At 43.5% G+C, this 25,234-nt stretch overlaps 1 long non-coding RNA gene across 1 annotated transcript; it reads right to left on the bottom strand.

Annotated features, from left to right (window-relative positions):
* Window positions 1-840: 840 nt before the first annotated feature.
* On the bottom strand, window positions 841-3,590 carry LOC127044431 (uncharacterized). Its single transcript, XR_007772493.1, has 3 exons — window positions 3,521-3,590; window positions 3,000-3,062; window positions 841-1,273 (listed from the first exon to the last, which is right to left on the bottom strand). It is a non-coding gene; the product is annotated as an uncharacterized LOC127044431 (long non-coding RNA).
* Between the last annotated feature and the right edge of the window lie 21,644 nt (window positions 3,591-25,234).

Raw genomic sequence — 25,234 nt, 5'->3', positions numbered from 1 at the left:
ACCCTGCCCCCTTCCATGGCCACACACACCAGCCCTGCTGGGAGGTCTCTGGCTCCTAGGGTGAGAGCAGCAAGGGGAATCTCCAGACTCTCCATGTGCTGCGCCTGCCGCAAGCGCGAGCTCCATGGCTCCCATTGGCTGGGATAAGTGCCAATGGGAGCTGCCGGAACCGCAGAGCAGGGCTTGCAGGCGCCAGCAGCATGCAGAGCCCCCCCACCCTAAAAGACAGAGGGACCTGCCGGGGGCGAGGTGGGGAGTCCCAACAGTGCTCACCTGGGGCGGCTCCCGTCCCGGGAAGCATCCAGCAGGCTGGTCCCTCTGGCTCCTAGGGTCGTGGGTCAGGTGGGGGGGCAGAGGGCTCGCTGCCGACTCCTGGCGCCTGCAAGCCCTGCCCCTGCAGCACCCGGCGCTCCTGCCGGTGGGCGGATGCCGGGAGCTGCCCCAGGAAGCGGTGAGTGGCGTCGCTGCGGTTGGACGGTCCCTGATATTGGGACTGTCCCGATAATTTCAGGACATCTGGTCACCCTAACTGGGGTGCCTATGCAACTCTAATACAACCACTACTAATGAAAAGGCAATGAAGTATGTGTGAGCAGGAGAAGGAACAGAAAGAAAGAAGGGGAAGCGGAGACAAAAGATAGAAGGAGGAAAGCCAAGTTGTATTGGGCATCTTTATGGATTCACTGATGGATGACCAAAGGAGAAAACAAAAAGAAACCCTTTGAGATTTTTGAAGATGAATGGGCTGAATTCCTGAAGAACTTTGACAGATGAATCTCATACCTGAGGAAATTAAAGCATGTTACACTTTATAGACAGTAACTGGAAACATTTAAGGAAAACTGATAACTTATTAAAATGAAGGAGGATTGTATTGAGGCTTAGTGAAAAAAAGATACATTTTCAGCGGTTGTACCCTGCTCAGATTTTTTTTTTTTTCTTCCTGCAAATGTCTGTGCAGGCCAAAAAGTCCCTTGCCCAAGTCTGTCCCTCACACCAGTACCTTAGGAAACTTTGGGTTGCTGAGCTCTTATCTCAGAGCCTCAGCAATAAAGGACTTCACAGAGTCTCCCTTCTCATCATTTCGTTTCTGGACCAATTCCTCGGTTCAGTAGCAGTCCATTGGGAGCACAGCCCCTCAGCTCTGTGGGGGAATTGCAATCCCCCTCCTCTGTTTCCTGCTGCCTTCTTTTACAAGGGTCAGGTAATTAAGTTCCATCTCTCAGGTGCTGCAAGCAGAGCTAATCAGCCAACCAGTTGCAGGCCTCTGAACCTAGAAGAACGGTATCTCTTAAACCTTCACAGAGTTATAGAAATCCTTTGCGTGGATTCTATATTTCTCTGGGTATATGGCACATATGATTCTTTTTTAACATTTTATACAATGTAAATACATAAATATAGGAACACTTATGCCTCAATTCCCCAGTACAGCATTTTTGTTGGCAAAGTGAATGCAAAAGACAGTGGCCCAAATTCCTCTCCAATGCAGCCATACTGAAGCAATGAATTTAGCACCCCCCATTGTTCTGGGCACTGGGCAATCACATAACAAAAAGATGATCCTTCCCCCAAAACCTTAGTCTTATTGATTTCATTGGTACTACTCATTCACATGCATAACTATGTGCAAAATTCGGGGCTTTTTATACACAGGTGTTTCTCTGAAATTTCTCAGTTTTTCTAAGTTAAATATGGCAGTTAACATGATAAAATAAGAACTAATTCCTTAGCATTGGGTCTCTTAATCAGTTCTTTTGGTTTTTAATAGTGAAACACCTTTACTGCAAATCATGTAAGTTATATATGAATCTGGTAATGCTGTAAGACGATTGAGTGTGAGGATGCTAACTGATCAATTTGGTATTGTTTCTTTTTTAAATTTTTTAAAATTGTTTTTCTTTTAACAATTGATATAAACTTGTTTTTCCAAGTGAATAAAAAAGTGTCAAGAGCCAAACTGTTTTCAATTACACTGGTGTAAATCCAGAATAATGCCATTGATTTTAACGCATTTACTCCAGTATCACACTGGCATAATTAAAATGCAGAGTTTTGCTCAAAGTCTAGCTTTTGTTTCTATGAAATTGGTACTTCATGTACAAAGTCATTTTGACCAGTTAAAGTTTTCTTTAGTTATTCAGGTAGGGGAACTATTCGTATTTCACAGCCATTCTCTGAGTATCTAAAAGCATACAATATTGTACAAAGAAAGATATAACTCGCAAGTGCCCCTCACCTTAAGCACAGCCAGCACCTGGAAATGGCCAGAATTTTTGTATTTGCTTCTCAAGAGGTCAAAACCTACAATTCTTATTCAAGTAAGGTGTCCATTTTACCTTGCTGAACATTTCTATTTACTTTCTGCATATTATGTTTTTAGCACACACAACAGGATCTCAATTTTTATAAAAGATAACTTGAATTTTTTAAAACAAAGTGATTCAGCATTATGTATAAAGTTACACTTTAGCTTCAGAAACCTTCAGCACATTAACATTTCAAGACCTGTTGCTATTCATTTGTGTCACATCCAGTTATATCCGACATGCTGGATTACATTATATAATACAAGGCATACGTATTGCTGTTGTCTAATCTTTATCTCTTAATATCCAATCTTCTTTGGCTTGCACATGAGCATTGCTTATGGTTACTTAAAATAACCACTTATTTTTGTTTCAAGGACAGTGGTATATCTGATGAACACTTAACACTCTACCTTATTCTGCCAGCAGTCACACATCCTGTATCCTTGATTCTTGTATAATTTAAATTAGAGCTACATTGATAGGGCTCTTTCATTTAAATTACACAAATCAAACATCTAAAGTCCAGGAAGTCATACAGGTCAGAACTCTAGTGCTTTCAGTTGGGCCAGTGTGTGTGTGTCCTTCAAAGAGGCTGAGACTTGCCCTTCCCTTTTCCCCAAACCAGGGGTATATAGTCTCCCCCAGAAACACATCCTGGAGAAAAGAAATACATGAGTTAAAACTAACCTTGGACAGCTTTAATTTGGACATTAATGCTGGATCCCATTCATACCCTCAGAATGGTATTGGCTGCAGAATCAGATCAAATATATGCTGACTTCAATTGAAAATGCACACATGTATTGGTTGCATACGTTATATTGTCCTAATACAGAGTACTAAATGCCTTAAAAATTTCAATACAGGAAGCAATTTTACCACATGCAAAATGTATTACTACAACATCTAGGGTTAGATTTTACACCCACTTGAAACAAAATTCACTCATTTCCCACAGCAACCTGAACTTCACACCCTTGCAAGTATGTGTTGCTGGATCTTTCATTATATGCCTAGTGTTATGAAAACAAAGTGAAATGCTATTCAGCAACTTTTTAAAAAAAGCACAAACACAGATTAACACGCAACCTTAATTCAGCCTCCTTGTGCCCCCTGTTCAGCCTTCATCACCTCTTCTCCTGTCCAAATCTACCCTCCCTGCCCCCTACCAATTCCTGTCCTCCTCTTTCCCCTCTGCTATTCCTCACCCTCTAATTCCTGAAACCCTCTCTCCTCTGTCAGCATTCATATCTCATGCTTCTGCCTTCTTCATGCTGCCTGTGAGACAGCTGGGGAACACTGAGCATACAATCTCCCTGCTCTCAGTTTTGTGCTTGTGACACAATGGCCCCCAACAGATGGGAGGATCAATTACAGGAAAAGTCCTGCTCAGCCTCAGCAGCCCTGGGATGCAGCATGCTCAGTAGCTTGGTGGGGACAGAGCATGCCCAGTCTGGTTGGCCTATAGGAGCTGAGAGGAGGTGGTGCAGGCAGAATCTTCAAAGAATTTAACTGTTAAGTTCTAGCAAGCCTCTCCTGAGCATGTGAGAACTGAGATGTTTCTGAGGCTCACAATGTGGCCAAATTTGGGTGATTTTCACAGACATAGCAAAAGGCACAGCCAGGCACCAGGGATAATCTGCCCCCATATTTCAAGTCCATACTTCAAAGCATGGAAGCACTAGTGCTTATCAGCAAAAATGTTGGGAGGTTTTCTTTGAACATGTGTCAAACATTTTCCCTGAACATTCTCAGAATGAACAGTTTGTAGCTGACACTTCAAAAAAACAAACAAACAAAAAAACGAAACCAACTTCAGCTTGAGAGAGGCAGACATGTGGTCCAAAAGTTTGACAAAATCATGAACTGAAAATAGGGTTTCATACAGGGGAGTGTTGGATAGCTGTAATTATAGGTGGTGCCACCAGCTTTACATACAATAAATCCTGGCTTCTTTCATATTTTATTTCCTTCACATTTTTAAAGTTAGTTTTGCAAGGACTCATTTGCATATTATCTAAGCGTGCATTAGTTCAGACACTTGGATCCACATTTATTCATATATTGGTACATATTTTCAGCCTTGATCCCTCTTTGTCTTCCCTGCCTCAGCAGCACAAATCAGGCAGAAAGCTGCCCTAGAGGGGCAGCTGAAGACAATGCCCCTCCATGAGTGGGGCAGGGAGGTGTTGGAAAGAGGGTACTAAATAGGCAGTGCTTTGCTTGATTTCTGGCTGGCACAGGGGTCCCTGCACTGGGCTGTTGCAGATAGGTTTTAATTTGTCAGCACCTAGCCTCAGGATTAGGTTAGCAGACCCACCTTCCCCTATCACTTCTCACCTTTATCATGGGCCCAGGCCATGGAGCACTATGAAGATAAGGACTGAGACCTTGAACTTTGATTTGATATTCTTCAAGAAGCTAGGAGAGGGACCAGGAAAGGTTCACTCAGAACTACCCCTGGAAGAAACAGCCAGCCCTTTTTAGCTTTTATTGTAAGGGTACAAAGCATTACAGATAAATCATTAAAAACAATAAGGGAACCTACATGCATACTAATAATCTTACCAGAATCAACTCCAACTCCAACACAGATTCTGGCAGGCCCAGTCCTTCCAACACTGCCCTAAGCATTGAGGTCCTCTGTGGACCAAAGATCCTGTCTGTTGGCTGGATCAGGAAGAAGGCCATGAGCCAGTTTAATACCACGCTATTTATCCAAAAATTCTTTTTTTGTTTGTTGGTCCCCAGAGAATCCAGATTGAACTAATATCTGTGTACTTCTCCAGGGTGGTTGGGGGTGGGGTGGGGGTAGTTTCTCTGGAGATATTAGAAGTGAATTTGCCTAATCCCCCTCTGCTGTCCTCCTATTTACCCTTCCCAGAGAAATATACAATTCAATAATTGCATTTTTAATACAATGGCACCCAAGGTATTAACCTAATTCAATAAAGTTCATTCAGGATATTGCAGGAAATTGTTAGTCTGTCAAACTCTGTTGCTGCACTCACATGTGTGCATCACGTTCTTAAAGTTAAGGAAGTACGCAAGGTTTTGTCTACACTGGCAAGTTTCTGCAAAGTAAAGTGGCTTTCTGCACTGTAATTCCCGAGGTGTACACACTGCCAAGCCACTTAGTGCTCAGAAACTGCGCAGTTGTAGCACTCTAAAAAAACCACCCTGATGAAAGGTGTACAGCTTTCTGCTCTGGGGCTACAGCGCTGCAGTGCCAGCGTAGACACTGTGCGATTACAGCACTGCGATTGGCCTCTGGGAGGTGTCCCACAACGCCTTTTCTCACTTTTCTGGTCATTGGTTGCCCTCAGGTGACTGTCATCCCCACCTTGTACAATTCTTTGCAAATTTGAAAGTCCCTTTCCTGTTTGCTCAGTGATGCGTACAGTGGTCTCAGCACATCCTTCCAGGTGGCCATGCCTGCTCCATGCACCAGGTGACCCCCCGCTTGGAGCAATGATGCATGATAGAAAGGGGCCATCACTGGGGCACATTGCAGTGTAGGGTAAAAGTGAAGGAGCTGCGGAACGTCTACCACAAGGCACAGGAGGCAAACTGCCACTCTGGTGCTGTGCCCACAAACTGCCAGTTCTACAAAGAGCTGGACATGATACTCAGTGGTGACCTGACCTCCACTGCAAAGGCCCCTGTGGATATGTCATTGGCTCATGTGCCAGTTGAGAGTGGACTGAGCCAGGAGGAGGAAATCTTGGATGAAGATGGGGAGGGGGACCCAGAGGAACAGGATGGCTCAGAGGCCAGAGATGCATTCAGTCAGGAGCTCTTTTCTACCGTGGAGGAGCCTAGCCAGTCACAGCAGTTGGATCTTGGCAAAGTGCAAACAGGAGAGGAGGCCCCTGGTAAGTGGATCTGATTTTGGGAAATGATGAAGCTAGTTGTTGGGGGCAGGAGGGTTGCAGAAAGCAGGCTTGTCTCCTACCACATGCCTATTCTGAACGGCTGAACACACTGTTGATAGAATCTCTAACTTCACAGGAATCTCCTTCAGAGATCTCCAGGAAACTCTCTTGGAGATACTGGGCAATCCACTGCCGCAGTTTCCTTGGCAGAGCTGCTTTGTTTCTTGCCCCATTAACGGTAACTTTCCTGCACCACTGTGCTGTCACAGGGTGGTGGTGAACCATTTCTGCACACAAGCGAGCTGCATAGGGGCCAGGGCAGAAGCTGCAGGCTTGGAGAAAACCCATCCTTGATTCCCTGCTCATCCTCAGCAGCAAAATATCTTCCATAATGATCACATCCTGTGGAAAGTGTGGGGACAGAAATGATTATCAAGCCCGCCCCGTACAGTGCTGTCTCTTCCCAAGAGCCACGTGCCCAGTGTACAGCAGGGTCCGGGAAGAGTGATTCACCCTGCCCCTGTGGCTACTCACCATTTTGGGAGTCTTGTGCCTCATGTTTGCTTGCTTGGAGTCAGCCAGTTAGTGACAGGTGTGTGAGGACTGGCTGTGTTTTAAAGCACTGAATTAGTGTTGTCTGTGTTGCAAACAATACTGCTTCTGTAAAATGTTGCATTTAAACTTCACAGAGATGACCTTGAGAGGCCAGCTTCTCTTATCGGCGGCAGAATGGCTGCACAGAATTAGAAAGCGACCACAAAGAACTAAGGAGAACTTGATCCGTGAAGTTACAATGCACTCCGCCACTGAGAAACAGGAATTGAAGGAGTGGCAGGACAGCAAGAAGAGGGAATGAAAGGAGAACACACACCAGAAAGAAGCCACAGAGCAGCTCTTAAATATTATGGAGCACCAAGTGGACACGCTCCAGGCGATACTAGCTCTTCAAACCGAGCAGCTCCATGCCCGCCCTCCCCTGCAGTCACTGTCACAAAACTCTTTCCTATGCGCCCCTCCTCCACACTGCCAACACACTGGTATCAACCTCCTAGCTCCACTCTCTACCCACAGCATACCACTCCTTCTGCCTCATAGTCCAGCAATGTGGACCTGTTGAAGTACAGCACCCACTGCACTGTACTCGAAAGGAGAAGGTTGGGTAAGATCCCTGGACACACATAAATCTGTAGCCATCCCGGGACCCCTCTTCCACTGGAAACCTTCCCTTCCCCCATCCCCCTCCCTGCTGATGTATTTTTGTCATTTGACTCTTTCCTCCAGTTGTTGTTTTCTAATAAAAGAATTGTGTTGGTTTGAAAGCAATCTTTATTTTATTAAGTGAAAGCAAAGAGAGCACTGCAAAGCAACATGCAATTATGTTAAACCCCCTTATTGCACCATGTACACCAGTCACCTCCTAGCATTATAAGCACTGCAATCCTGAGCATAGCAGCAAATATTAATGGCTTTCAGCTTCAAACTGCTGCTTCAAGGCATCCCCGATCCTTATGGCCCCATGCTGTGGCCCTTTAATAGCCCTTCTCTCTGGCTGTTCAAACTCAGCCTCCAGGTGCTGAGCCTCTGTGGTCCAGCCCTGGGTGAAGCTTTCACCCTTCCCTTCAAAAACATTATGGAGCATACCGCATGTGGCTATAAGCATAGGAATATTGTCATCGGCCATGTCCAGCTTCCCATACAGGTATCGCCAGCAGGCTTTTAAATGGCCAAATGCACACTCCATAGTCATTCTGCACTTGCTCAGCCTATTGTTGAACTGCTCCTTGCTGCTGTCAAGTTGCCCTGTGTATGACTTCATGAGCCATGGCATTAAGGTGTAGGTAGGGTCTCTCAGGATCACAATGAGCATTTTTACTTCCCCTATGGTGATCTTCTGGTCCAGAAGAAATTCCCTGCTTGCAGCTTCTTGAACAGGCCAGTGTTCCAAAAGATACATGTGTCAAGCACCTCTCCAGATCAGGCTGCGTTAATGTCAGTGAAATGTCCACTGTGATCCACAAGTGCCTGGAGAACCATTGAGAAATACCCCTTGTGATTAATGTACTCAGTGACTAGGTGGTCTTGTGCCAGAATTGGAATGTGTGTGCTGTCTATCACCCCTTTGCAGTGCAATGCATAATGTCATACACATTTCCCAAAGTCACAGTCTTTCGGAGCAGGATGCAATTAATGGCCCTGCACACTTCCATCAACATGACTCCAACGGTCAAGTTTCCCACTCTGAACTGGTTAGCGACTGATTGGTAGCAATCTGGAGTAACCAGCTTCCACAGTAAAATCGCCACGCACTTCTCCAATGACAAGGCAACTCTCATTCTCGTGTCCTTGTGCCATACGGCTGGGTGAGCTCATTATACAGTCCCATGAATGTGGCTTTCTTCATGCGAAAGTTCTGCAGCCACTGCTCATCATCCCAGTCATGCATCATGATGTGATCCCACCACTCAGTGCTTGTTACCCAAGCCCAAAAGTGGCGTTCCACTATGGTCAGCACCTCCGTGAATGCCACAAGCAATCTTGTGTTGTAGTTACTATGCACGGCGAGGTCAATGTTGCACTCTTCTTGCCTTTGTAGCTTAAGGAATAACTCCACTGCCGCTTGCGACGTGTTGGTCAGAGCGAGCAGCATACTGGTCAGCAGTTCGGGATCCATTCCTGCAGCCTGAAAGAGGCTGGGCATGCAGTACACAAACCATTGAAAGATGGCGCTAAATGTGGATGAAAGCACAGGGATTGCTGGGATGCAAAGCAATGCATCACAGGGCATTGGGACTGGACCCAGGATGCCCCGCAAACCCCTCTGCATTCCCACAAGTCTTAGCAGCAAATAAAAAAAAGGTGCTCTGTGGGATAGCAGTCCAGAGTGCATCTCTCCAAATAGCGCTGCAAGTGCCACAAGTGTGAACACGCTACTGCACAGGCAGCTGTCAGTGTGAACACACAACAGCAGTTTTTCTTCTGCGCTCTCTGAGTGGCGCTGTAACTGCCGGTGCTGTAACTTTGCCAGTGTAGACATGCTCTAAGTCTTTGCAGGACCCAGGCCTCCCAAGCAGTCTTTCCTACTCATCACTGACAAGAGCACTACCTAGTTAAGTTTTGAGGTGGTGTGGTGGATGCCTGGAAGTTGATTTACAGTAGTAGTATGTGTGGTCTTACTGTGATTAACTCTATGAATACCACTTTACTGTAAGACCTGAAGGGACCATTAAATCAAAGGGACCGCCAGTATATCACAGGGGATTAAATTTCATCCTGTTACTTCTGTACTGAGCCCAGTAACTTGCATTTGGCTAAAGCAGATTTTCCAGAAAGGCATCTGTGACAGAGGTTCCTTGGCAAAGGGTGCCCTCTACTTCACAAACCAACTCTCACTTTAGACCTGACAAATTCACTACACCAAAACACATCTTACAGGATATTTAGTAACATGTAAGGAATCTCCAGAAAGTTTGTAACTTGTCAAGATTCATAATCATTCTGAGATATATGTCTGAGTAATATTTAAGGAATAATGTCCATAAAGCATACTTTCAATATAATTACTTGGAGTAAAAGCTAGTCACCAGAGGATAATGTGTCTAGGTGACTGCCCATTTAGGAAGGAAGTTGTCATCCCACCTTGGTTAGCTGCTGATGTAATGTCAGGCTCCATTGTCTAGCCTTGTTCCATCCCAAAACTGTCAATGGAAAACCATCAGAGACAATTCCAAACAGTCAAAACCATTTGGAGATAAAACAGGAACATTATAGATACAAGAGTACTTGTGGCACCTTAGAGACTAACACATTGATTTGAGCATAAGCTTTCGTGGGCTACAGCCCACTTCTTCGGATGCATAGAATGGATCCATTCTATGCATCTGAAGAAGTGCGCTGTAGCCCACGAAAGCTTATGCTCAAATAAATTTGTTAGTCTCTAAGGTGCCACAAGTACTCCTGTTCTTTTTGCGGATACAGACTAACACGGCTGCTACTCTGAAACCTGTCATTATAGATACAGACTCACTCTGCCTATGAATAAAGACAAAAGATTGTTATACTGAAACAGAAGAGGTGGAAGGACCCTCTGGATCCTTTCACTGAGGAGACCTCTGGGGAGCAGAGAGTGTTCTCACAAAAAAATGGATCCTGGTCCCTGTGAAACCAGCCAGTTCTGCAACGGACTGAACTTTGGAGGGGGGAAGGGAGATGGAGAAACCTACTTTAGTAGATGGGAAAGGTAACTGTTAATAAGTTTAGACCCAGGTTCATTTTTAAAAATTTTGTTTTGTGTTGTAACCATTTGTTTCCATGATACTCTCTTGTTTTTAGTTAATGCTCCATACTTGATAAAACCAACTTTTGTTTTATTTTAAGTGCTCACACATGCTTTGTGATTTTACAGGAGTGGTGATATAAGGTAAAACTAATAAACTGGGGCACATGACACCTTTGGGGGCAGAGGATCTCGGATTTCTGTGATTAGTCATTGTCAGAGGCTGGATATCACAGGGGAATGCTTCAAAGGGAAGGGGAAAACAAGGTGACTCACAGTCCTGGGTGCCCTGAGAACTGTCATAGCATTCAGTCTTGATTTGATGACATCAAGCAATGGAAAAATCTATCAGTTCTGGTGAGATATCTTTAAGGATCTCTCTGCCAGAGAAAGAGGAAAGGGAAGATGTAGAGGGAAATCTACTCAGAACTCAGCATGACATTTGAAGTCAGTTGCCTGTCACAGCTTGATATGCAGAACATCTGGTCAACTTTATTATATGATCATTCGTCAAGCTCTTTAGGGCAGGGATCATCTTTTTGTTCTGTGTTTGTTCAGTACATATCACAATGGGGTCCTGGTCCGTGACTGGAGCTCCGAAGCAGTTCCTTAATACAAATAATAGACAACTCTGCACTTTCAGACAGCTACAAAATATTCACAAATGCAGTAGGCCCATTTTGGAGCTCAGATGCACCATTGTTAATACAGAGTAACTTTTGAATCCAGTGAAGTTATTGCAGATTTACATTGTTGTAAGTAATCAGAAAATGCTCTACCATCTTCAAATTCACTTTGTTTCTAAGGATGTCAGTGGAGACCAATAAAAAGTTGTAGAATTAATTTCATAGTGGAGTGCTTCCTTGGAGAGTGCTTATTGCTTGTAACTTTTTTTCTTTGAATTAGTAACAAGTAGGTCCTGCTCAAGATGGTTTGAAAGTGGTTTGGCTATTTTTAAAGTACATTTTGTTCCTTGTCAGCATCACCTCAGGAACAGAATAATTAACACATTCAGTGTGTTGCAAAATGTATTTATTTTCATATTTTACTGCACTTGGTGAGATTTTTCTTCTATAATTGTTTTGTCAGTCACTTCCATGCCCAGCTACTACTGAAAGCCATTCACTTCTCCACTGCACTTACAAATCTCATTTACTCCCTCTTTTGGTGGTTAGTGATTAGTTCATTTTGGTTTCTTGAACATGTGTTACCTTTGATTTCTGAACAAATAAAATAAAACCAAGTCACAAGAATGACTTTAGAGACCATATAGCAATGCAGCTTCTCAGATAACTGCACAAAACATCTGGTGGAGTAGAGAGAGAAGTTTAGAGTGGATGAACTCTGACAGTTTTTGGGAGAAAGCTTATGAGAGAGATTTTCAAAGGCATGTAGGGAAGCTAGGTATCCATTGACAAATGTGGTTTCCATGGCACTATATTCTTACAAATCTTGATTTTGCTGTGTGTATTTGAAATTCTCAGTTTAGAATGGAGCCTAAGAGCTAAGCATTTTGATGTTAATTCCTAATGTTATGCCTGCAAAATTGTATGTGTATTGTTTGTGTGTGCAAAATCCCATGAATGCAATTAAATATTGTGTATTTACACATGCTAATATAAGTTTTGCATGTACTTCAAGGATATGCATATCTGAAGGCCTATGTTAGTTGCTAACTTTGAACATTTAAAGACTTTAAAGAACTATAAGTCACAGCTTGTAATTTTTTCTGCCACCACAAAAAATATTGCATTGAAAACTAACCAGGAATAGCCTTGAAGTGGCTGTGTGGTGATGGGGAAGGAGCAGCAGCTCCTTCCTGAACTTCTGTGGCCCACATGCAGGTCAGCTTGAATAACAGCAATGCATTCCAGTGGAGCAGAGATGGGCTACTGAGGCCTGGTCTACACTACGCGTTTAAACCAAATTTAGCAGCGTTAAACCTATTTAACTCTGCACCTGTCCACACAACGAAGCTCTTTATATCAATATAAAGGACTCTTTAAACCGATTTCTGTACTCCTCCCCGACGAGGGGAGTAGCGCTGAAATCGGTATTGCCATGTCGGATTAGGGTTAGTGTGGCTGCAATTCAACGGTATTGGCCTCCGGGCGGTATCCCACAGTGCACCATCGTGACCGCTCTGGAAAGCAATCTGAACTCGGATGCAGTGACCAGGTAGACAGGAAAAGCCCCCCAAACTTTTGAATTTCATTTCCTGTTTGCCCAGTGTGGAGCTCTGATCAGCATGGGTGGCGATGCAGTCCCAAATCCAATGGACCGTACAGGAGATACTGGATCTGATCGCTATACGGGGAGACAAATCTGTTCTATCTGAGCTCCGTTACAGAAGATGAAATGACAAAGCATTTGAAAAAATCTCCAGGCTATGATAGACAGAGTCCACAGCAGGGACTCAGCACAGTGCTGCGTGACAAGCATAATGGAAAGCCAAAGAATCAAATGGACGCTCATGGAGGGAGGGAGCGGGGACTGAGGACTCTGGCTATCCCACAGTCTCCGCAGTCTCCAAAAAGTATTTGCATTCTTGGCTGAGCTCCCAATGCCTGAAGTGTCAAAAACATCTTCCCGGGTGTTTCAGGGCGTATGTATTCAATTTACATCCTTCCCCCCTCCGAAAGAAAAGGGAAAAAAATTGTTTCTCGCCTTTTTTCAATGTCACCCTATGTCTACTGCATGCTGCTGGTAGACGGGGTGTTGCAGCACTGAACACCAGCATCCCCTTCCCAGTGGCAGACGGAGCAAAATGACTGGTATCCATCATCATCATCAGCCCATGAGTGCTCCTGGCTGGCCTTGGCGAGGTAGGCCGGGGGCGCCTGGGTAAAAATAGGAATGACTCCCGGTCATTCCCGGCAGACGGTACAGAAGGCTTGGTAACCGTCCTAATCACAGCAGCTGGAGGCTGAACTCCATCAGCCCCCCCACCCTTTCATGTCTAAAGAAAATTCTGTACTCCCTGGACTATCATAGCAGCTGGAGGCTGCGCTCCAATTCCTCCCCACCCTTTAATGTCCTGCCTGGACTATCATAGCAGCTGGAGGCTTCCTCTTCCTCATTTTATCTCACTGAAAAGTCAGTGTTTCTTATTCCTGCATTCTTTATTACTTCATCACACAAATGGGGGGACATTGCCATGGTAGCCCAGAAGGGTTGGAGGAGAAGGGAAGCAACGGGTGGGATTGTTGTAGGGGCACCCCCTAGAATGGCATGCAACTCATCATTTCTGTGGGATCTCTGGGGCTCTGACATGGAGCAGCTGTGCTCTCTGGTTCTCTAGTACACTTGCCCCATATTCTAGGCAGGACTGACTCTATTTTTAGACAAAACATAAAGAAGGGAATGACCAGGGGAGTCATTCCTATTTTTGTCCATGCGCCCCCGGCCGACCTCAGTGAGACCAGCCAGGAGCACTGATGACAGCAGCAGACAGTACAAAAGGATTGATAGCCGTCATTGCCAATTTCCGAATGCAAACGGTGCAAAATGACTGATAACCATCATCTCATCTCCAATTTACAATGGCAGATGGTGCAATAGGGAAGGTAAATGTCTCTGCTACCTTGCAAAGGCAAATGAATGCTGCTGTTTAGCACTGCAGTACCGCATCTGTCAGCAGCATCCAGTACACATACGGTGACAGTGACAAAAGGCAAAACAGGCTCCATGGTTGCCATGCTATGGCGTCTGCCAGGGCAATCCAGGGAAAAAGGGCGTGAAATGATTGCCTGCCATTGCTTTCACGGAGGAAGGATTGAGTGACGACATTTACCCAGAATCACCTGCGACACTGTTTTTGCCCCATTATGCATTGGGATCTCAACCCAGAATTCCAATGGGCGGGGCAGACTGCAGGAACTATGGGATAGCTACGGGATAGCTACCCACAGTGCAAAGCTCCTGAAATCGATGCTAGCCTTGGTACATGGATGCACACCGCCGAATTAATGTGCTTAGTGTGGCCGCGTGCACTCGACTTTATGCAATCTGTTTTACAAAACCGGTTTCTGTAAAATTGGAATAATCCCGTAGTGTAGACATACCCTGAGAGGAAAGGGGCTGGGAGAAGTTGGAGATGACATTGACTGCCCATAAAGAGAAGTGGGAGTTGGGGTGGGTGGGAGGATGGAGTACTTGTCACAGGGCTGTAGCAAAATACTCCCATCCCTGTAATACAGTGGTTCTCAAAGTTGGGCCGCTGCTTGTTCAGGGAAAGCCCCTAGCGGTCCGGTCTGGTTTGTTTACCTGCCGCGTCCGTAGGTCCAGTCGATTGCAGCTCCCATTGCCTGCAATTCATCACTCCAGGCCAATGGGAGCTGCAGGAAGTGGCATGGGGCAAAGGACGTGCTGGCCGCCCTTCCTGCAGCCCCCATTGGCCTGGAGCAGCGAACCGCGGCTAGTGGGAGTTGCGGTCGGCTGTACCTGCGGATGCGGCAGGTAAACAAACCGGCCCAGCCCGCCAGGGGCTTTCCCTGAACAAGCAGTGGCCAAAGTTTCAGAACCACTGCTGTAGTGCATACTGAGAGCTCTGGGAGGTATTGCGCTCAAAACACAACTCCTGGTGTTTCTCTTGGAGCAGTGCAGCTCTGTACCATTTTACAGTGAGTACAATTTTACTTTAAGGGACCACTCCTGCACACATTGAAGTCAATGTGAGTTTTGTCATTGGCTCAAATGGTTGGGTATGGACTGTTATATTGTTTGGTTCATGACACACAGTTTATTGTGTGGGTATCAGAACCAATGATCAGTGATTTTAAAGACACTGTGGCAATCTAAGATGGAGTCTGAAAATTGTCATCTTGTGACTCCATCTTGTGACCTCTGTACACTGTCAGGCTGGTCTGGATAGAACTGGACTGAATGAGATTTTCCCGCCATTGGGCAATCCCCAAGGTTCCATCACCTCAGACCATTTCCCACCTTTCTATGGATCGTACCATGTTTTCCCACCATAGACTCTATACAAGAACTGAGATCACAGGCTGATGGGGCAGTCCACCATACTGACTGTGTGTGGTTTTGGGTCTTCATGGCACTCGTGCTCGTGCATCAGCGAAGAACACCTTTGTTCCCAGAGGGAAAAGAAGAAAACACATTACCTCCTACCTGTGCTGCACCTGGTGAATGTCATCATCCAGAGGGTTCCTGGTCGGCTTCTTCTGTCCTGACCTCCATCAAGGGACTCTCCAGTGTCCCTCCTCCAAGGGTTTCAATTACCTATGGAGTAGAGGTCCTGGACTTCACCTCCGCCACTGAAGTGCTGGGAATTGAGTGAGAAAGCATGTTGGGAGTCATATTTCTTGAATGCCAGGGTGGGTTTAGTTTCATTCTTGGGCCTGAGCTTCACACTCGCAGGGAAGAGCTGCTGCATCACTGGGTTTGTTTGTTATATAGCTACTAGTCATTTACATTTACCTCTTCCCTATCTGTGTAATTCTATCCCCTAATACATTTACTTGTTTGTTTTGAACCTTATCTCTTTTCAGTTATATTTGTTGTGCACCACACAAGGGGAGAGGTGAGGAGATCTGCACCAGTCCACAGTGTCCACTGGTGACAGATAGTGGAGATAGACAGAGAGTGAATCTGTTCTTGTTTCTGTTCCGATACCTACACCACTGTACACATTCAGAGTTATCTTGGCTCCCCTTTGAGATAACAAAATGAATGCAAGACTGGGCCATAATTACTGTATTGTATTGTGGTGATGTGCTTTGTTGTAGGAGCTCTAAAAAGAGACTACATTTGTAAATAAAATTAATATGCAGCATTCTCCAACAACACTAGCAAAAATTCATAATTTGATAGGTTTGCCAGAAACCAAAATATTTCTTTATATTTGTCTAATTTTTTGATGTAAAACTTTTTGAGAAGAAAAACTTGACTTTTTCCTGTAAAAAGCTCCTTTCCCGGCCAGTATAATCACATCTTTGTTAAAATGGTGACTTTCTGCTTGGGATAAAATCACGGAAATCAAACAGTTGATGAGAGGTTAATAGTCTACTGTTTGCACTGTGAGAAGTTATGTTCACTGGTGAAAGGAGTAAAAAAAATCCCTTGGAGCAAAATTTTCAAATATTTGTGAAGGGATTAGTTGTCATAAGTGAATTTTGATAAAACAATTTAGAGTCTTGCACAGTTTTAACACAGACTTTACTAACTGGTTGCAGTTCATTTAGAGTAACCTCTAATAGCTGTAGGACGTACAGCTACTATTCTTTCTCAGAGCAAAGGGATAACTTGGCCTGCTTCTGCTATCAGTTGCAGATCTGGTAGACTCTAGCCTACTCTGTGCAAGAGATTAATTTTTTTTTTTAAATCATAGAATCATAGGACTGGAAGGGACCTCGAGAGATCTTCTATTCCAGTCCCCTGCACTCAAGTCGGGACTAAGTATTATCTAGACCTGACAGGTGTTTGTCTAACCTGCTTTTAAAAATCTTCAGGTTTTTTTTAGCATAAAGTGCCTTGTGTCTACACAGAGTTTGGTGCCTTAGGCCTCTTTCAAAGCAAAATTAAAGTGGGATAACTATTGTGCAATGAGTTATGCTAATATAAGTTTCATGTGGATGGAAAAGTTGAATTTATAGTGACTGATATGTAACACAATTATATTTATTCAGTATGGAGTCATTTATAGCTTTTAATTTCTCAGTCTGCATGTATTCTATAGTCCGTGTATCTTTCTCATCACTGAAACATTCCCTCGATGTTTCCCACAAAGCAAATAATAATAATAATAATAATAATAATTAATAATAAATAAGAAAAAACACATTGGTTCAACCTACTTACTTGTGAAGAAGGGTAGAACCTACTGTCAGAGGAGTCTAGAGAACTGTTAATAAATCAAATTCATCTGAGGAGGAGCCAGCCATGCCAATTGTAGAGCTACTGGAGGCTGGGAAGAGAGAAGATGCCAGTTGGCAAACCAGAGGTGAATCCACTAAGAAGTAAACGGAGCTCTTAAAAAAAAATAAGGGCAGTCAGAAGGTCGGCAGTGGACAGAAGAAGCCAGGAGAGGGAGAGAGAAGAGTAGACAGAATTTTAAAAAAGGAAGGGAAAAAAGGTGGAGGGAAGACAAAGGGATAAAAGAATAGATAGAGGAAGAGGAGAGGGTCCAAGAATTCTCTTGATGGCCCAGCTTCTCATGTTTATTTCCTGCAATCAATAATTTATTCAGGACCTGATCCAAAGCCGACTGTGCTTAGTGGGAGTTTTTCCATGGACTTAAATGGGCTTTGCATCAAAGCCCTTGTTCTCCCTCCTCCTCCTCTCTCTCTCTCTCTCTCTCTCTCTCTCTCTCTCTCTCTCTCTCTCTCTCTCTCACACACACAAAAGTTGCCATGAGCAAGAACTTGTATGTTGTACTATGCCTAGATTTCAACATTTAGGCATTTGTTTTGATTATTTTATTTCGTAATTTATTTTTGCATTTACCTTATAAAACAAGATGATAATTGCAAAGCAATTCCAATTGAACCCCTACTCCGATTCCATTCAGCTGTATTTGAAGCCCTCACCAAATGGCTTCTTCTCACAAGCAATGCCTGCACCTCTTCTGGGAAATGGATTAGCAAGGAACTGGAGAACAGAAGACCAATAAAGAACAGGTTGGATTACTATGGGAGAGCCAAGAGCCATTTGGTGAAATCCTGAGTTGTTGCATAAAGCCTTTGTAAACTTTTAATGATTTGTCAAAAACAGTTTATTTGCACTGAAATTAGGTGAGGAAGGATGGTATTATGGTTGAAGCACTGAACTGAGACTCAAGAGTTCCAGGTTCATTTTTCAGCTTTGCCCTAGACTTTCTATATGACCAAGGGTAAGTTATTCTCTCATTGCCTTTATTCCTCATTTTAAAAAAGGGAATACTGCTTCCTTCCCTCAACCCTTTTGTTTGTCTTTTGGCTCTAGTTTGTAAGGTCTTTCTGCCAGACTGTCTCTTACTAGGTCTATGTACAGCATCCAGCACAGTGGAGTCTCAGTCTTGATCTAGGGACTACTGTGAAATAAATAATATGCTGGTAAGTTATTCAGAATGTAGCATCAGCAATTCATGCTAAAATATTTTTAAAAGCTGTACAAATAGTGTGTGATAATTGATATTTTCATTCTATATTGTCAAACTAATAAATAGAGCTGCTCAAAGGAACAATTTTCCGTCCAAAAATGAAGTTTTGCCAAAATCCAAATGTTTTGCAGGAAATTGTTGATGGGAAAAAAGTCAAATGAGTTGTTTTGACGTTATTTCATTTTGATAAAATAAGTTTCATTTCAACTTTGCTGTTTTGTTTATATTTAAATATCATCTAATACTTTTTGTATTTTAAAATATAGAACAAAAAACAAAGTGAATAGACATAAAAAAATGATTCAAGGATCCCCAATCAAAATCTCAGATTTTTTGGCTTTTCATTCAGATTTAAAATGAAAAAAGTTTGAAATATTAAAGTCTCCCGCGAAATGGAAATTTTGAATTCTGACTAGCTCTACTAATAATTACATAGGAAAGAAGACATTCTACAAATTGCAGTGTGTGTGTGTGTAAAAAACAGAGTCTTACATGCTCTTTGCTGGATAGATTTCTATGGGATGAGTTCTTAGGGTCTCTACAGAAAGCCAGTTTCCTCTTGTCATGAGCCTTCCAGCCCAAGTGAGGATGTGAGTGGTGAGGAGATGCCTGATCTTCCAGTTAATCAGAGTGCAGGTGACCTGGCAGCTACTGCAGCATCTTTCCTGCTAAACTTACTCTCCACACTGCTAGATCTCTCCTATACTGTATTTCTGTGGTGAGGTGTCCCCCTACCTCGCTGTCATACACTTTTCTCTAAGCTGTTGTCTCTGCCAATTTAAGTATTTAAATTCAGTAAACAGAGATAAAAAAAATGTTCAGGCTGAAACCTTTTGTGTTCTAGATGAGTAGAGAATGATCTAACTATGTTTAATCCTCCTTTTGCTAAAGGCCAAATAGGGCAAATCTATACAAAAATTTTAGCCTCTTGATATTTGGGGACTGGGCCTTATTATACTCCTCACTAGAGACCACTTACTTTGTTCTTAAAATAGAAGGACCTTCTAGTCAATTCCTCACAAAACAGTTTACATAGTTCCCAACAAATTCTCTAGTAATTAATTGGCTAGTTTCGCTACAGCACAATCTGTCTCTCCCTCACTCTGTGACATGGAGAACTGTGCTTCACAACAGCATTCCTCCTATTCTACTTTGCAAGTGATCGCAAGATGTTGGGAGCCAACACAGGGAGTGATGTGCAGCTTGTGAACCACAGAGCTGGATCCAGAGGATCTCATTGAGTTACATCAACGTTGGGGTGGGTCCAGTGGTTCACTAGCTGTTCAACAAGAGTAGTGTGTACTTCAGTCCTGAGGCTGGAATAACAGTCACAAAATGACTTTGTTACTATTCTGTGGCTTGGGGGTAAACGATTCCTCCCCTCCAAACACCCAAGGAAAACTCCATTGAACAATCCAACCGACAGGATCCTGACAAGGGCAGTCATGACCAAGGGTCAGAGCAGGGTTGAACCTGAAGTTGAGAGTAGCAGAGGAACTCATAGTCAAGTTCCAGGCTAGGGTTAGTACCAAGGATCAGAGTTCACATCAGGTTTCAGGGTCTAAGTCAGGAAGAAGGTCCAAATGGCAGCAAAGTCAAAGCCAGGCATTCAAGAGCAGGCAGCAGAACAGGTTGCAGCAGCTACAGAAGAGCCACACAGTTGCCTAGACACTTTCTGGACCGTTCCTGAGATTTATATAGTACTGGGAGCCAATCAGGAGCCATGAGGCTGCTTTCTGTCAGACCCCTTAAGGTGGGATTTCCCATGGGCTATTTCTGCAATAGATTATGAGTAGTGGAGTGCAAGCTGGATACAGTTACTGTTGGTGGCAGTATGGAGTACTCATGGGCCTTATACGAAATTCTTGGAGGTGGGGTGCTGCATGGAGAATTGGGGGAATTTTTATATCTCCCTAGAGATGGCAATTCCACAACTTCCTTTGGTAGCTTGTTCCATTTTCTAGTTGTCCTTACAATTATATGTTTGTGTTTTTCCTACTATTCAGTCTATTTTTTTCCTGCTGTTACAAACCCAGACCAGTGGGGTACAGGAATCTGGTAGAAGGCAAATATATTGGCCACTGGATGAATAGTTTTCTGTTCCCTAAGTGAACAGAGCAGGGGCTGCACTAGAGCAATCAGGAACCTGCTAGAACCAATTAAGACAGGTGGGCTCATTAAGACACCTGAAGCCTATTAAGAATGTACTAGAATCAGTTATGGCAGGCAGACTTAGCAGGACACCTGGCTTAAAAAGGACCTTCCATCAGTTAGTGGAGGATGAGCAAGGAGTGAGAAGGTGTGCTGCTGGAGGACTGAGGAGTACTAGCGTGATCAGGCTTCAACGGGAAGATCCTGCGGTGAGGATAAAGAAGGTGTTGGGAGGAGGCCCTGGGGAAGTAGCCCAGGGAGTTGTAGCTGTCACGCAGCTGATACAGGGGCACTGTAGACGGCTGCTATCCACAGGGCCCTGGGCTGGAATCCGGTGTAGAGGGTGAGCCCGGGTTCTCCCCATCCTCCCAACTCCTGACTGGACACAGGAGGAGTTGACCTGGTCTGTGAGACACACCAGAGGGGATGGTCTAATTTGGAAAGGGATCTGGCCCATCCCCGACCCACTAGGTGGGACACAGAGAGTGTGGAGATTGTTCTCCATTTCCCCCATGCTGGCCAGTGATGAGATTAGTTGAGTGAAAGCAGGTTTGAGCCTCTAGCAGAAGTGGCCAAACTGAGGGCTGCTGTGAACCTTTGGGGTGAGCAAATCCGCCAAAAAGCACAGGACCCACCAAGGCAGAGGAGGAACTTTGTCACACTGTGTTAAACTGATCACTGTTACAGGAGTGCTATAGCTGCGTATGGGTAAATAGTTAAAAGATAATGTGACAACTGATAGCTTTGAAGAATATGTAGTATAGTTATTGGTTTTTGTGGGACCAGTAAAACCTCTTGCACAATGCTAATGGATTCTTCTGTCCTTGGAGTTCTTAACAACCATTATTTCCTCTGCCTTTCATTTTGTTTTTGTTATAATTCTTGCTTTCATCACTCAACCAAGATGTAGCTTGTTAGACAGTCTTGTCACCCTTTGGTTGATGTTTTCTCCTAATCTGTGTTAATTCAATTCCCATAACTTCACATAGTTGGTATTTTTCAAGCCTTCTGTGTTGCCCAATAGTAGTTTCACAAACTTTTTTGCCCACTTCCAGAAAGTTATTTACAATGCTAGTAGAGGCTACATTTGGCATTGATGGGATAACTGACCTCTTAATGTTTCTGGGCAAGATCTTCAGCTGGTGTAAATTGACATAGTTCCACTCCTGGCCGTCTGACCCTATGGAAAAGAAACAATTGAGTGTTGCTTTGGTGCTCAGTGCTCTCTCTACCTCTCAACTGTCTTACTTTTTAAGATGTTTTTATGGCTAAGATCCCCTGTCTTGACTACTTCTGGGAGGTAGAGCGCTTTGCTTGCCCAGTTGCCTCCAACTTCTGACTAGCTCCACTCAGATCAAAACAAAATTGTATTTAGAATGAGTTTATAATGTTGTAATCCTATTCTGAATGTTGCATTAATTTCAGCAACTCACTTTACTTCGATGCTTATAGTTTGGCAGCATGTGTGATTTTTTTTTTTAGTAGTTTCACTCTGTATCATGTACCTATGGAAGATCTCAGGTTCCCTCTGCACATTCTGCCAGGCAAACTGCAATAATGTCATGATGCAAAACTCACAAGGTTTGAGGGAATTACAAAAATAAGTCAATAGTATTATGGCCATGCTGCCGAATTAAAAATGACTACAATCTCATAGTTTTATTCCTGTGGTAATATGGAATCAAAATGTCTCAAAGAATTATCAGAATTTTTTAATTTTTTGTTAAGGATGCCTAAGTGTAGACTCATAACACTATATTTAGACCTCTAAATAAGTGACATGATTTTTAAAAATACTCAGCACCCAGCTGCATGCTGGACATATTTTTTTAAATTAAGTTACTTATTTAGGAACCTAAAATGAGGATCCATTTTTAAAAAATTATGGCCTAGGTCTTTTATGTAATATACTGGGCTAGACACTCAGGTCCAGTTAAGCTATGCTTGCTGCAGGAGCTAATTGGAGATGTGGGGAATGGTGCAAAGATAGCTTAAAGCCATCTTTGTTCTCTCCACTTACTGGAGCTACTCTTATGATATAAGGGATAAGTCAGACACTCAGGTGCTCAGAATTTTCTGTCAGGTTCCAGCTATTCTGGCTAAGGATTTTAGGACCAGCCCCTCACACTCAGAGTGTCTTGGGATATTTAATGCTCATGCAGATCAAACAACATCTACCTTTCTAGGATCCCACCATTAGACCCACACACATATTAAAGCACATGTTGCTCAGTTAAGCTAGCTCAGAAAAATGAAGGGTTGAATCAAGCTTGCCAGAATTAGAATGAGAGGTTCCAGGAAATTTAAATTCTCAACCACAAGGCTGCCTGTCTCCTTCAGCAAAAAATGGGGGTGATCAACCCACTAACGTTCTAATGAAGTACTGTAGTCATCGCACACTATTGTTAAATTTCCCATGATTTAATTAGAAATAAAATCACAGTCACCTATTATTCTGTCTAAGTGTTCTCTCTGAGTCACAAATTTCCTTTAAGAAGTGACTAATGATCCATAATAGCTATAATAAATTAATAATGAAATGTATCATGCATTGCACTTTAGAATGATGATCTGTATATTTACTGTACAGTATATGTGGGAACTATTTTGGTATGATATTTACAGAAAATCCCAATTACTCTGGAAAATTATCAAAGCAATATTTCAGGCAGAGAATTTACAAAAGTGCCTAAAGCAATTCTTTTGTAATCTAATATGCAATTGTATACTTTGGATTTATATGTAAAATTTCACCTGAAAATCTTCAACAGATATATAAAGCCTCAGAATATCCACTAATATTACTGTAATGTAGAACTCTTCTAATTTGTCTGTTGAAAAGCCAAGTTTTCCTCAGCTGCCTTATTTTTATTACCACATACATTGTAACAATCGGGCCCTACATCCTTACATATGTCATTTGTGTCATTGACTTCAGTGACACTACTCACAGGGGTAGAGGTTGCAAAGGACAGTATATTCAACAGAACAAGAAGTTGAACTTGGAAAGCAAGAAATAAATATTGTCTCCCTTCCACCCTGAATGAGCTAAAACCACATTCTGGCCTCAGATACATTATTGTTATTGTTGTCCCTTTTTTATCTGAGTGACTAGTCACAGTTCAGTGCTCTGGAGATGTTCCAGGTGGAAGTAGAAATTGATGGATCTGGTATTTTCTTTGATGTAATTTTGTTTATTTACAATGAATGCACAAAGTCCTGTGTCTCTCAATGCAGAAGGATGCAAAAACAAAACTTGACAATTCTTAGCCTACAGCCTCCAAATCTCTTGCCAACACCAGACTCAAAAGCTCTCTCTTTAGCTTTTACCTGTGCTTAAGGACTCCCGGTTGGCTTTCTTACCTCTCCTTCTCACTCTGTTCTTGCCTATTCTCAGTTTCTATGAAAACTCACTTCCCACGCACACATACCCACACATACGGCGCGTTTGTTTGAAAAGTGAGAATTGGGAGTGCTTTGTTCCAGGTGGGCCTTGAGTGGTTGATTGGAGGGAAGGCTTTGAGCCAGGGCAACTGCTTTGAGCCAGCAGCCCTATAAAAAAGCAGCCAGTTGTGAACTGAGTGAGCGGCGAATAGAGGACAGGCAAACAGGGAGTTTGTCTGGGAGTTCACCTGGGGGGAGTTCCCATAGAGTGTTTTTGCCTTTTAGGCTTCTGTGAGAAGTAAATACAACATCTGAGGACGCTTTTAGAAAGAAGACATAGATAGTGAGCGATCAGCTGTTGTGACCTGCGCAGGATGTGCCATGTTTGTCTTTCTTCCAGAGGATAAAAATGACTTCATCTGTAGAAAGTGCAAGCTGGTCTCCATATTGGAAGAGAAGGTTAAAGGACTAGGGATGCAAGAATCAATCTTGTGTTGAATCAGAGAAAATGAAGACTTTCTGGACAGAAGGTAGCATGTGACCTCCAGAAGAAGAAGAATGAGGGGAACCCATGTACCCCCTATGTAGATAGAGGTAAGAAACTGTTTTCAGGCTCTCTGCACAGGCACTACTGCAGAGAACAATTTGGAAGAGCCATCTGAGGGAAGGGATAAGGAGATCCCATCGACCAGAAGACATGAAATGTATTGTCCTAGGGATGAGGGTTTCACGACCACCATTCCCAAGAGAAAGAGACAGCTGGTGGGTGGTCGGCCAACCAGACCTAGAGACTCAAGAAGTCTGCTGCTTGCCTGGAGCTAGAATTCAATGTGTGACAGAGTGTCTGTTGAGACTGATCAAGCCCTTGGATTGCTACCCCTTCCTACTTCTCCACATGGGAATCAATGATACTGCCAAGAATGACCTTGAGCAGGTCACTGCAGACTACGTGGCTCTGTGAAGAAGAATAAAGGAGTTTGAGGCGCAAGTCATGTTTTTGTCCATCCTCCTCATTGAAGGAAAAGGCCCAGGTAGGGACCGTCAAACTGTGGAGGTAAATGCGTGGTTACGCAGGTGGTGTTGGAGAGAGGACTTTGGATTCCTAGACCATGTTCCAGGAAAAAGGATTGATAGGAAGAGA

Source organism: Gopherus flavomarginatus, chromosome 2 (assembly GCF_025201925.1).
Source record: "Gopherus flavomarginatus isolate rGopFla2 chromosome 2, rGopFla2.mat.asm, whole genome shotgun sequence".
Classification (NCBI taxonomy): domain Eukaryota; kingdom Metazoa; phylum Chordata; order Testudines; family Testudinidae; genus Gopherus; species Gopherus flavomarginatus.
Note: the sequence above shows the minus strand (reverse complement) of the source record. Positions and strands in the feature narration are given on the sequence as shown.